Below are 15,073 nucleotides of genomic sequence, written 5' to 3'. Positions count from 1 at the left end.
CAAACTGTGAATATACAAATGGAAGTAGTGAATAGAAACAGATGTTTTTTCACTCTGCATGTGGCATTGGTGACACCAGTGTGCCACCTCCAGGTGTGGCACATACACCTTAAAATTTATTCTGAAAAATTAGAGGAAAGGGTAGGAAAGAACTTCAAATATATCATGAAAGACTTAAAGAGCTCAGTGTTTATTTTTAGCAAGTAGAACATTAAGAAGTGACTTGGACATGTTACTTTGCATAAAGAAAATACCAAGTTCTCCTCTCTAATAGAGAAAAAAATAATATTGGGAGACGGGAAAAAAAAATCATTTTTCATTTTGTTAATTCAGGCCTGTCTTCCTTTCACAAGGAAATTTTAACCACACAAATGTCTGAGTTCAAGATAGGGGAAAGTGGGTGAAATATGAGGATTTATGAAAGGCATAGTGTCAGGCTGAGTAATCTAGCACCCCTTCTGAACCTAAACACCATGAATCTGTGATATATAGATGATTTTTTTTTTTTCTCTCAGCTCCATTTGGTTGTTCCACAAATAGATTTACTTGTGGTAAGTGTTAATCCCATTTCTTTCCAAAAAACACTGGCACTTTCAAATGGAAAAAATACTGGTTAATATAGAAAATCTGCAAATATTAAATGTAAATGTTTGTATTCACATCACCCTGAGCTGAGTGAGCAGATGCTGATATGGATGTGTAATGCCATTAATATGGACTGTTGAGTATAAGTTGTGAAAAAAAAAATTGCATTTATTCATAGATTATAATAGTAGGGTTCTTGCACCACTGTGCATCTAAGCATACGATACATTTTTTAAGTTTTACGTAAATTGTTTATTTTTTCAACTCCCCGTTATTCCCATGGAAGCTGTTACCCTTTCCACAAGACGCTGCCCGTGTGGAGGAGCTCGGTGCTGAGCCCCTTCAGCACCGCGGCCAGCACCCGTCTTCTGCTCGGCCTCTTGGCCTGCTTAGTTTCTCCATGGTTAACAGCCCAGTCCTCCTACAGGCCTCATGCTTTTCAGAACAAAAAACCTTTCATTTTTAAGATTTGGTGGATTAGTTTGGTTTTCTGCTGTAAAGAATCCAGAATAATCATGGGCAAAGTGAGAGACTTGGGTTTTGAAATCATTAAAGATGCACAGATGCACAGTAAATGCAATCAAACTGCAAACAGCAAGGTGCGAGGGAAAACCCTGTTCTGCTGGTAACCACCACTGACAGGATGCATTGCCAAGTCTAATGTGTGGTGGGATGGCCCCAATCAGCAGCCAAGCACCCCACAGAGCCATTTGGTCACTCTTCCCTCCTGTCCTCTCCCATAGTGGAAAAAGGAAGAAAATAGTAAGAACGAGAAAACTCATGGATCAAAACAAAGACAAGGAAATCACTCACCAGCTACTACAGTTGGCAAAACGGACTCAACTTGGGGAATTTCAAATTTTAAACATTTAATTACTGATTTGGATATTAGGAAACAAAGATGACAAAAATTTAAACATTTAGGGAAGACACCTTTTCTCTCCCACTCTCAAGTTCAACTTCACTCTAGACACCTCCCCTTCCTGCTTCCCAATCTCCACTCCTCTTCCTATCTCTGCAGGTTACATTCAGTCCCATCTGTGAGACAACAGATGGCACGGGAGGTTGGGATTGGTTCGTAGCTATTTCCTTCTGTTGTTTTCTTCCTTTTTTCCTCCACTACACCTTCCTTCTTACTGTTTCCTCTGCACTAGTGTGGGTTTCTTCATGGTCCACAGTCACTACAAGGGGGTACTTGCTGCAGTCCACACTTATCCATGAACTGCAGTTCCTTCATGGAAGTATCTGCTCCAGTGTGGGTCCTCCACAGGCTGCAGTCCTTTCCAGAAGTACTTGCTTACAGTCTTAAGAAGTACTTACCCACAGTCCATAGTCTCTTCAAGGAGGTACCTGCTCCAACGTGGGTCCTCCATAGACCACAGTTCCTTCAGGGGTGTAACCAGCTCTGCTGTGGAGTGCTTCCTACTGCTGTGGCCTTATTGTTCTGTTGTTCACTTGTTCCGTGTCTTCTCCCTTTTCTTAAATACATCCTCACAGAGGCACCACAAATTCCTCTGATTTCTTCAGCTTTGTCATGCAGTGGATCCATTGCTGAACTGGCTTGAACTGGCTGTGTCCAGCACAGGGCAGTCCTTGACCTCCTCCTACAGAAGCCACCCCCTTGCAGGCCCTCCACTACCAAAACCTCACCATTTATACCCTACACATAATGTCATATCTGAGCTAAAAAAACTAGCTCGGGAAGAGGTTGATGTGTTGGGCAGGGGCTCAGTTGTCTTTTTAGATGGCAGGAAATGCCTCTGAAGGACTACAGAAGGGAGTATTTGGCTCACTGTGTTCGAGCCCACAACAAATCCATTATTTTCATTTGCTTTGGTTCCAAAAAGTCTCATGGACTCAGTCTAGATTTAAAGCACCCGAAGTTAAAGAAGAATAGGGCTAAATTTCATTTGTTGTCCTCTTTGATTGAATTGCCCCTGCTTTGTACATTGGATAATTACTTGCAGATGTGCAAAGACAATGTAGAAAGCTACTTCACTGATTTTCAAACACGTAAAAAAATATAAAGACTCAAAGTATTTGGAAATGAGATTGTTATGGTTTAGCCCCAGTCACCACATAGTTGCTTGCTCTCCCTCCCCCTTCCTTGCAGGATAGGGAAGAGAATTTGGAAGAAAGGAAAACTCTTGGGTTGAGATGAAGACAGTTTACTAGAATAGCAAAGGAAAATAACAGTAACAGCAGAATATAAGTATACTAAAATATACAAAATTAACAATGCACAATTTCTCACCACCTGAGTCCCAATGACCAATACAGCCTGCCCTGAGCAACAATCATGGAAACAAAACTGAGCAGCAAGCAAAGAAGCAAGAGGGAGAGAGGTGCCCAGCCCGGCCAACTCCCATGTATATATTGAGCATGATGTTTATGGCATGGAATACTCTCTTTGGCCAGTTTGGGTCAACTGTTCTGGCTGTATCCCTCCCAGATTCCTGCACCTGCACATTAACAAGACCTGGGAAGCCAGACAGTGTCCTCGGTCTCTTTAGCAACAACTCATAACATCAACATTCTTCACATACAAAATCAAAAATGTGTTGGCTACTGAAAGGAAAATTAACTCCATCCCAGATGAAACCAGGACAGAGGTCTCTTTCACCTCTGATAAGGTAGACCTTTTAAGGAGTATGGGTATTCTTGATAACAGATGTGAGTACAGCATGTGGCAACAAATCTCTGTTAGATTGATCTAACTAACTGTTGCACAGAACATGCAGCACCACAAACTTTCAAACGTGTACCCAAGATCTGGAGGGAGTTTGTGGTGTAAGTATGAGAGTGCATGGAAGACCATGCCATTGTATCTTCACAGTTATTACTTGTGCTAGCTAGGTTAAGCTAGCATTGGCACAGTTGCAAATGCCAGATCCATAATTCTGCTGTCTTTTTAAATTCTTTTCATGTATCAGACACTGGCTTGGTGCAGCTCTGTTTACCATTTTTATTCCTTTGACCTAATTTGCCTGGGATTGATACTGGTGCAGCTCCATTAATTTCAGATGCATAAATCCAGACTTAAACCAACATAAATGTCAGACCCATATGTATAATGACATCCATATATTCTTCATTATATTCACGGACAATAGTCTACTAACAAGTCAATCAACTTCCTTCCAAACAAGCAGACTAATGAAAATAACTTATCAATATCGAGCTATTATTTTTTTTACAGACAAAATGAAATCACATCCACCAAACTAAAAAGCCTCAATGTTTCTTATGTCTTTAACACCAAAAAAAAAATAAGCAACTCTTTTCCATTATGGATCCAAAATTCTGCTTCTGGTAGATTTTTTTTTTTATTTTAACAGGATTTTTTAGTCTGCAGTGGCTGAATTAAACAGTAATTAACTATCATTTTAATATTCATAAATAGAATTTGTGTCATAAAGAGACCAAACTAATATGTCATTACAACAGGAGTGTCTGTCATTGTAGATTAGCTTTATTCTACCAAAAACATATTAAATGTTATATATAGATATAGCTTCTATTATAAGAGTGAGATTGCACAGAATTTGGCCACTAGACAGAAGATGCAGCAGTCAAATCACATGGCATCTCTTCATGGGGCCTTATCATCAGATTTCCATCACTGCTGCCATTAACAGATGCTTTTAAACATCTTTATCTCTGGGTGAGTCTGTTGAGCCCAAACCAGGAGAATAAATCTTAATAGGACCAAATACTTCTATGTAACAGCAATTTCTGTCACTTTTCCATTCAGAGTACAAGGAATAAGCATGTAACAAGTCATCTGTACCTAGACACTCATCTGTCAGACATTCCTACACAGCATTTTATAGAATGCAATTGTTTTTTCTTATTTTCATAGCAGGAATTCGGCTTAGTGCAAATGTTGTTGTGGAGTGGACAGGCTGAGGGAAAAAAAAAAAAATAGCAGAACACTGAGTACCTCCATTAGCACAAGAAGTTCTAAAGCTCTGGAGCAGCTTTTCAAAAATACGCAGGGTTCAGTGTTTCTCCGTGTTCCCTCTAAGAGACAAGATAAGAATAGGCTGTGAGAAAGCAAACTTAGCCCAGGTTCTTGAAATGTTCAAGTACAAGAATACACTGATAGCATCCCTGAAAATGATGAAGTTACATTTCTAGTCTGCTTTCATCCGTCAGCTCCTTTCGCACTCAAAAAAAAAAAAATATTTTCAAATGGACCTACCAAAGCTTTGATTTTTCTGTCATGACTTTAATGAGTAAATAGTTAAATTGTTAATAGTTAAAGACAGAGATACAGCAGGGAAATTCTGATGATTGGCATAGCTCTTGTGGAAACATACCTCTATGCAAGAGTCAAAGGGTTTTATTCAAAGGGAGTCCATTGACTCTTTAGAAAGTGAAGACTTTGGCAAAACAACATTATAAATAAGAAATTAATACTTTTATTATTTCAGTAACTTGTTTTAGTACTATCTTAGTTGATGACTAGACTTCCTAGCTGAGATATTAAAATTTCCACTAACTGTTTCAGTAATATAGGCAGTTAAGCAGAGATCACCTTATTTCACTCATAGTGACTATTTAAGTGCCTATTCACTCAAAGTGCCTACATTTTTAATAAGACTGTGCTTAAATTAGGTACGTAATACAGAGAGTAACAGGATTCTATTAAAAATATTTCTTCACTTTTTGTTGTTTTGACACTTGTCAAAAGTTTCGTTGCTTTGACAGTTGTCAGCCTTTGGATTTACTCAGTTTCAGTCAATAAGCTGAATCTTGTCATAGGCAAGAATACTTTCTTATACTGGTGTTTTTTTTCAGACATCATAGGTCTTCAAATAGCACAGTCCTAAGAAACTGCACTTCCTCCTCTAGCAAGAGGTCCAGTAGAGAAGTCTTCATTTTTTCTTTCCTGCCACTTTGCTGATATGCAGAAATGCAAGGCTTCTGTTTTCAATCTGGGCCTTACATGGTAGCCCTTATGGGGTTTCACACCATCTCCTGTTGATGTCTTAGAGTAAAATTGACACGAGATATCTTCAACCACAGCATCCAACTCATGGGACACAACAATAATGGAAGGTGGGAAACTGGCAGCTAGAAGCTAATCCAATAAAACTTTGCAGTTCTTGACTTGCCCTGTGTCAAAAGGCTCATTACAGCTTCAAGAGGGTCTGAATCTTCATCTACATCTAAAATCAAGATAGTAGATTTACACCCACTCTTTCTCACCTACACTGTTGCTCTTAACATTGCATTATTTTCATGTTGTAAGCAAAGAGAAAGAAGTACGAACAGCAGGAGTGAAGAGCGTCAAGCGAAGGTTTCTGAACAGAGCACTTGTCCTTAACAAACCCTTGTCAAGTCAGTAGGTGTCTTGACATATGCACAATGGAAGGTGCTGTGGGTAGCGGAATAGACAAAATGGGTGCATAGAGATTATTATTTTCACTAACCTGAAAAGGATGGCCTTGAGCTGAAGAAAAAAAACAAAGTAAAATTACAAATTCCAGAATGTTAAAAAATTTCTGATGTAATGTCTAGCATTTTAGAAAATTTTAAAGTTCAGAACTGGAAAAATAGATTCCTCTGACATTTTTCTATGAATTAGCATAAGCAAGTTAAGTTTTATAAAAAAGCAAGCATTACTCAAACTGCAAGTGCTATTGCTAACCATGTTCTCCCAGCTGTCCAATGTGCATATCAGGCATAGAGGTCTGACCAAGAAGCAGATACTCTGAGCACTTTCCTGTTCATACAGTTTTGTCTCACAATTTCCCATGGAATGCTATTGACTATAAGAAAGCAGAATTTGGTACAGAATTTTCTGTACTGCAATATAAAGTGTGTGTTCTTGTTGCTCTTATCTTTCCCATTAGTTATTCCCCTTTATTCCGTGCTAGCTTGTTCTACAGTTTTTAAGGTTTTTCCTAATGATTTGTTCCAACTTTTCTATTATTTATCTTGTTTCACTGCTTCCATCCTCCTCTATTGTGTCCTTTCTCAAAATCTTCTGGTTTTGCTATCTCACTCAAACTGCTATGGTCTGTTACTCATATATTTACTTCTTCACTCATGGGATATTTTCTGTTGGGAGAGGAAGATAAATTTCTTCTCTTCAGTCTCCTTGGGCCTAGCAGGAAGGGAATGCTCTTGTCCATTGCTGCTCTGGAAGGAGTAGAGCTCTAACTGAAAAAAGGACAATGATTAGAAATTTCTGATGCTGATTTCCACCAAAATAGGAAAAGTCTCTTCTTCCCTATAACCAGGTCTTTTACTTGCTCATCGTCTCATTTTAGTGTTAGCTGATTTTGACCTTTCCACAGTAATAACCATCCCTTAGATCTCATAAAGGAAAAGTTTAGTCAAAACTCCTAAGCTGGGTATCTAATACTGTATACTTAAATCTGTATTTCTTTGCCCATTTTACAGCTGAACAGCATACAGCATGACTCCTATGGATTCCTGTCAGCTCTGAAGTAAGTAAGGTGGAAAAAGAATCAAAAAAGAAGACAGCATGGATTATAGTGCTACAAATCCCTCTTTCCTGTTAGATTGTCTACAGAGAAATTCAGTAATAGCTAGGCAGTCCATGACCGCTGACAAATCACCTCGTTGTTTTCTTGGGCTTTCCTATCTTCTTTTCTGAAACTCTTCCAGTAACTTCTCAGAGGCAGCTACTGCATTTCAATATTTTTATGCCAGGCTTAGCAACTTGGAAAGTTCATTGTTCCTTGATTTTTAGTTTGTCAAACAAAAATGTTTATCTGAAAAGATTCCTGACAAAATCTATTATAGTTTTAATAACTCTTATGAGTATGACTTCTTCTATATAATCCAGCCTATTATTAAGATTTGATATTTGTTTCACTGCTTTGTATTTGTCTGTCTACAAAACGTGGAGGGTGGAGGAGGACTGTAGTTATTCTGCTATTCTTAGTGGAATGACTTGCTGTTTTCTGGTTGTTTGTTGGGCTTTATCAATAACAAGAGAAACAAGGTGCCTGAAAAATGTAGATTTGGCCCTGCATTTTGCACTGCTGGGGGTGGCAGTGGTGGAGCACTTTATATCTTCACAATATGTAAAGTATCAGTAGGCCTATCAGTAGGCACGTTTCATCCACCTATTTGGGTACCCTGGGAACTGCTACCAGGACTGTCTACTTTCTGTTGATCTCTTTATTTGTCCAAAGACAGTCAGAAGTATTCCAGTACTCAGGATATCACTTATTGTATTTTTATAATTACTGTAACATTTATAATAAAAAATGGGCCAGATCCACCTAAATATCACCAGATCCATCTAAAAATTGCCAGTGCTGGGATATCTGTACTTAAACCCAACATAAACAATTTTCCTCTGCCTTCACTTTGCTTCTGATGCACTTAGAGAAGCCCTTCATTTTGCCCTTCACATTCCCTGCTGGTCTCAGCTCCAGGTGAGCTTTGGCTTTCTCAGCTCCATCCCTTCATGCCTGGGCACAGTCTCTAAGTTCTTCCTGGAAAGTCCATTCCTCCTTCTTTGTTTCACGTACTTCTTTTTGGTGTTTGAGCTCACTCAGGAGTTCCCTGTTCATCCACACTGACCTTCTGCCACACTTGCTCACCTTCCCACACATGAGAATAGACAGATTTTATTCTCTGAGGAAGTTCAACCAGCTTTCCTGTGCCCTGATGTCCTCCATGGCAGTTTCCCATTGGATCTTGCCAAGAAGATCCCAGAATAAGCAAAAATCTGTTCTCCACAAGTCCACGGTTATGATTCTACTATTTTTCTTACTCACTTCTCTCAGGATTTTAAACTCCACAATCTTATGGTCACTGTAACCAAGACGGCCTCTAACCTATAATGGTCTACTTACTAGAAAAATCTTCCACATAGTGGGATATTTTAGGTTTTAGGTTCCTTCAATCCCCTTAATCCCTCTGTCTTATAGGCACTGAATCCAACTCATTGACTGATACTATATTTTCTCCTAGTTTAATGAAGACATTGAACAACATTATGCAAAGAGCAGATCTCTGAAGGACCTGCTAAAAACACCTCAATGGATGACTTGCAATTTCCATACACAATTACATTTTGCAATCTATTACCTGGCTAGTTTTTAATTTGCTTTAAGTACGTTGTATTGATTTTGTATATTCTTAATTTTTATCAGAATGTCATGAATCTAAATATATTACACCAAATAGTTGTATTAACCATGCTTTTAATCCAACTATAAGCAATATCAGATTTGTTTGATAAGACACAGTCAACAAAGCCATGTTGATTGCCATTAATTAAACATATTCATTTAGTTCCTTGCTGATTGCATTCTATATCAGACTTTTTGTCACTTTGCCCAAAAGTACTATACAGCTGATGGGCCTATTGTTTCAAGGTGATGGCACTTAGAAGGAAAAACATGGAGAGAAGGAAAAATTGCAGAAAACAAGTATTTCACATCTAAATATCTGTCTTCCTGCTCCCCTGGGCACTGGCTGTGTTGAAAGGAGGTCCAGCATACATGTTTAAGAAAAAACCTGTCCCAGTCAGGAAGCCTCAGCAGACAGAGAAGGCAAACAGTATTTTTTTTTTTTGTATTATTGTGCTGAAAAAAAAAATTACTTTAATTTTTCAAAGTTAGAAGAAATTTTTGAAAAAATCATCCCCCAGACTACCAGAACAGAAATGGCGAGGGTGATGTTCTGTCCCCTGCTGCTCTAAGGGGTTATCACGGAGAGACAACTCCATCCCTGTGAGCAGAGCTGGCTGCTTCAGAAAGCACCCTCCTCTGCTGAAGCTGAATAAGACAAGACTCAACTTAAATACAGAGGATAGAAGCTAGCAATTTCTTTGAATATAGGTCAAGGAGTCTTACTGCTTATTCATTAGGTTTTGTGTTTTTAAGTATAGGTTATTCAGCTATGTAATTGTTTAAATCAGGAAATTAGGCCCAGCTGACTGTTTCAAGATTTTTCTTACCACACCTCTCTACTATCTTTGCAATTTAGACTAGACAATACTGTATACAAACACAGCTACTGCAGTCTGGCTTACTCATACACTGCCACACCAACTTTTTTCCATTAATAAGCATATTGAATGCAATACCTCTCTGGATAAGGTTGCCCTTGTGTTCATTAGAAAATTGAGCCTGAGACAGATTCTTGAAAGCTGCCAGGTATTTAACATCAATTTTCATTGTCAAGGGACAAACATGGCAAAACCTCTAATAACTAGCTATATAAATGTGCAAAAAGTGAATTTTTAAGGCATCTTAACATTCAAATCTTTGAAAAGTACTTGGCAGGGGCTTTGTGGAAACTGTATTTCAAATTCAGGGTGGAGTAGGATTTTAAGGAGATTTAAGGAGATTTTTTTTTTTTTTTTAGTTTTCAGGTGAGCTTCAGTGCTGATTACAGACAACCTTAGAGTAACTCTTATAATACTCAGAGTTTATCAGGAGAATTGCATAATTTTGGAAGACCAAAATCCCTCACAAAAGTTATGGCATGTTAACTGGGGCTGCACAGTTGTATGGCTCCACTTCCTCACATGCTGTGGCCATGCACATGAAACACGGGCTGGTACTAATAGTCTTGCATGTACTATATACTAATTACTAACACTACATCCCCTAGAATTCATCTCCTCATCCTTCTCTTGTAGCGGTCAATCAGTGTCCACCAACATCTCAACCATATCTATGATATTACTGGAGGAATTCTGATAGAAGATCCATGAGGATGTGGAACTATTCTCTCAGAAGCCAGTATGCCAGTCAAGAATCTCTCCATTTGGTGGGTTTCTGTGTTCTAGGACCCTCTGAAGTTACTGATGCTTTTCCACTGACTTCAAAAGGAATAGGATCAGGATAGTAATGAATACTGCATGACGCTCACTGTCCAAAAAAATCATAAATATTCATACTACTAGTGGTACTTCTGGCAGATACCTTGTTTGGTTAGTTAGTGGAGAAAATAAAGACCCGTTTTGGTTGTCAAAATGTTGGTGTTGGGTTTTTCTCTGTTCATCAGTAGACACTGTCTTTTGCCTTTGGTGAGCTTCATAGGCAAGTCCTGCAGGCCACATGTCCAAGGTTTAAGACCTCCTTTGCCCAACAGTACTGCTATCAAAATCTCCTCTCTCCTTGCAAACAGCCTTCCTACTCCTCCTCTTAAAAATCCACATTTTTGCTCTTTTATCTCTTTTGCTAGAAAAACTAAATTATAAAAATCCATCTAACGCTGCCAAAATACAAGAGGTAAGAATTCCTGTAGAAACAAGCTACGCAGATGTTCTGCTGTAGATCAGAAACTTTTCTGACTTGCAGAGAAAGGGGACAAGACTTCATCCTGTATTATTAGCTTAATTAACTTTAAAACAATACTTCGCTTCACTGGCATCTCATGATGTGAAAATAACATGGGTGGTTTTAGCTCCACATGCCTAAGAAAAGCTCAAACTTAAAAAGAAAATAAGTGGTTTATTTGGCTCTCAGTGGTAGTTATTTTCAGACAATCTTGCTTTTTTTTTTTTTTTTTTTTTTTTTTTAACAGACTGAAGTCACCCTTGATAACTTGGCAACCAGAATTTCCAATTCTAAATTATTGGGGCATTAGAAGAAAGTTTGTGCATAAATACCTTTAGAGAAGCTAAACTTTCCAGAATGCTGTCCATCTAAAGCATAGCAACTCTGCATGGGTATGTATGTTAATTGTCTTATTTGTTTCTTAGTGGCAGTAACATTACTAGTTCTTTTATCTCTTGCTGTCTACTCCACTGCTTCAAGTAGGTTGAAAAATAATTTAACTAAAAAGGAATTCTAAACCACTCAGTTAATGTGCTTTCCAATTTCTGATGCTTGGAATAGTGCCATTTGAAAATAAAGGCCACAGAATTAGAGGGTGTACTGTGCCTTAATGCTTTTTTATTTTTCAGCTTATATATAATAAATACTTATTTCCTTCCCTGCTGACGAAGATGGAGGTCAGGGTGATTAGCCCAGCAGTAATTGCCTGTATTATAGACATCTAAAGTTAGATGAGATGAGACTCATCTTTCTTCACAGTGGAATGCTTCAACTCTGCTAGCTGAAATCTCTTACACTTGCAGGGACTACTTCAGCAGAGATTGACTGTCCTTTGGAGAACTAACATCTTGACAGCTATATGCTCAGCAAATGTTTGCAGCAAAGAAGCAGCCTCTTTTCAAAGTGTCATGTTACCTATTGCTCAGCACAGACTTAGCATTTGGAAACATTGACTTGAATTTATTTCATAGAATCATAGAATGGTTTGGATTGGCATGCACCATAAAGATCACCTACTTCCAACCACCCTACCATGGGCAGGGACACCTTCCACTAGGCCAGGTTGCTCAAAGCCCCATCCAACCTGACCTTGAACATTTCCAGGGCTGGGACATCCACAGCTTCCCTGGGCAACCTGTTCCAGTGTCCCACCACCATCATAGTAAACAAGTTTCCTTGTTTGTTTAAGAGAGTCTCCTTTTGTACTGGCCAAGATAACAAATTACAGGCATGTCTGTGATAAGTCTCTCTAGTGCTGTCCAACAGGCCACGGATTGAATTATGCTCCCCAGAGGAGAACAAGATTCTTAACAAAAACACCTTACTATCAATAGTTTTGGTCATGTCACAGCCACATAGCTGTCATGGGTACTGCTTTCTCATACTTTGAGTCTGTTAAGGGAGGGGGCCTGGTTTGATAGATTACATGCCATACCAGAAAAATAGGAAGTAAAACTGAAAAGAACTTCCTGGGTAACAAATCCAACTGCAACTCTTCAAGCAAGCATATAACATAATTTCTTTCTTAATTCAATCAAGCACCAAGCTATCACCTTTTTACTTTGTTATGTTAGAAGATTGTTCCAGAACTGGAATGTACTAAATCCTTCTTTGAATTTCAAGCCTAGAATTAATTCATGCCAAATTCTCTTCATCTATGCTGTACTGCTGCCCCTTAGTTTAAAAAGCTCTCCTCCTACATCGATCTTTGTATTTATAGGCAGTGATCATATCTCCTTCCAGCTCTTGATTTAGTGTTCCGAGAGCCAATCTCCCATAGGCTCTCCATCCCCCTAATTGTCCTGTTAACCATTTAGAAAATGCATTCCAACTTGAGGTCATCTTTTCTGAACAGAGCTGAACAGGACTACGCAAAGTATCCTGCACGAAAACTCATCAAATTATTCTAAACTTACATTAATATTTGCAGATAAAAGAAAGCAAGGTTAGGGGAGATTTTTTTTGCAGAGATTTAGGCAAGAAGGATATATTCTTTACATCTAGGACATATATGATAGTCACACCTGGTTTCAAAACTAAACGAGGCTGTTATAGATGATGTCCGGTAAACATTGGCCTGATCGGGAGTTAGAAATGCATCCAACTACATAGACTTTGGATCCCAAGTGATTGCTGCTGGTGCCCTCCTCAGGGGTTTTTGATATTGCACTGCATGTACTAAATGCAAACAGTAAGGGATAATAATGGCAACTGAATAAAACTTATTTTCTTATGTATGGAATAGAGATTTGATTAACCATGAGGAAAAAAAAAGCTCCCCTTTACAGAAACTCCAGTGCTGAGGTGGTCAAACACTTGAACATTTTTGACAGGAGTGTTTGCCGAGTTTAACGCAAGCCAACCCCATGACCACACCATGCATCAGAAGACTCTAAAAATCAGTAGTTATGAGCAGGATTTGGCACAAAAATAAAATTATCTTGCCCTTATTTTACTGAAATACTTTGCACTGAAATCCTTGGCATCACATCTGCCTGTTCATAGATGTTGATCATATTTTTGCCAGATACTGCAAAGGCTGCTGGAAAGGAAGGCTATGTCCTCATGGTACAGGACCTATCCCTACCAATCAGCATACGTGTAGAAAGAGATCTGTGGTGTTCAGTGTTTAGAAGGTGTGGGAAAGGATAGTGGGACATCTAGATCAAATATTTTCATGTCTGTCAGTCATTTAAAAAGATAAGAGTCCAGTTGTTGGTCTCCTCTGTATCATCACAGTAGCTCTAGTTACTTGCTGCTGATTCATGATACACCATTTATATCACAGCCGACATTTCTGCCTGAACCACATCCAATCCATTTTATGCTTATTCCATCCTTTCCAGTACATGTCTCTCTAAGAAGTTAGCCATTTGAGATGGAGTAGGCAGCAATACAAAAATCAATGCATAAATAATACAGAAATATCTAAGTATATGTACCTCATTTATGCCATGCAAAATGCATTTTAATTAATTTTTCAAAAAGGCAAAGATGAATTAGATAAGCAGAAATAAATATTATGCATCAAATGACATAAAATTTTGTCTATTTTATAGGCTTCAGTTTAAAATGGATGATGGCCTTACATTTTAAAAAGCTATCATATAAATATTCCCCTTCCAGCTTTGGAGAGATTTGACTCAACTGCAAAAAATGCAAAGATAAAACCACCTTGCTGGGTCAAAACAGTGGCTTACCAAGTCACTAGTAACAGGCAAAGCTTCAGAGGCTGATGAAAAAGTTCCTAGGATTGCCAAATATAAAGAAAAAAAAATCCATCTGCTCCCCTTGGGATTTCTTCTTAACAACAGTCAGATGGTTTTCTCACTAGAATGTGAAGATTTCTAGACTTTATAGTCTAATTATTTCTGTTCAGTTATCAAGAGTTTTTGAATCCTGGTGAGATCTTGAAGCCATTGTTTTGAAGTAGTAACTTCTTATGGGCTAATTATCTATATATGTAAGTGCATTAATGGGTTCCCCTTCTAGTCATCCCTAACAAGTATCAAATTGTAGCAAGTTATAATTTCACAGACTTTGGTAAGGTATTTTGCTGAAGCAATAAGAACATTTTATTGATAGAATAAGGGAGAAAGAAAAGCATGGAACAAGAAAAGAAAAGAAAACTAAAAAGAAGAAAACAAATTGTCCTAAAATAATTTGTAAATAAATTATCATTTTGGTTACTTTGGTCTTCATGTGACCAAACATCTATTTATATGGAAATTCAATATTGGGTTATAGGAAGAGCAAAAATTTTTCAAAATTATTACTCAAGAAATCAGATAGGGATGAAAGTAATAAGATTATGTATGAAAAAAAAAAGCTTGACAATAGACCCTGTATTAAGGAAGAAATATGTTACCTGATGAAGAACACGCTAATTAGAGAATGATAATATAGACAGTGAAGACAAGTATCAAAAGACTGTTTTAAGAAACAGCTTCTATTATGTTTATGCAACTCAGACAAGAAGAGAGGAGAATTTTCAATGTAGATGATACTAAGGCAATTAAGCATTAAAGGAGTTGAATTGGAAGAAAAGTACTCTGGCTAAAGACAGGAAAAGTATGTAGTGTTAAGAGAGACCAGTGACAAGTGGCATTCATGGGGGTCAGTATTGGGACTGGCGCTGTTTAACATCTTTGTCGGTTACATGGACAGTGGAATTGTGCGCACCTTGAGCAAGTTTGCTCAAGGTT

The sequence above is a fragment of the Chlamydotis macqueenii genome, chromosome 3 (genome assembly GCF_036417535.1).
Source record: "Chlamydotis macqueenii isolate bChlMac1 chromosome 3, bChlMac1.mat, whole genome shotgun sequence".
In the NCBI taxonomy this organism is placed as follows: domain Eukaryota; kingdom Metazoa; phylum Chordata; class Aves; order Otidiformes; family Otididae; genus Chlamydotis; species Chlamydotis macqueenii.
The sequence above is the reverse complement of the archived record's forward strand: the minus strand, read 5'-3'. Positions refer to the sequence as shown.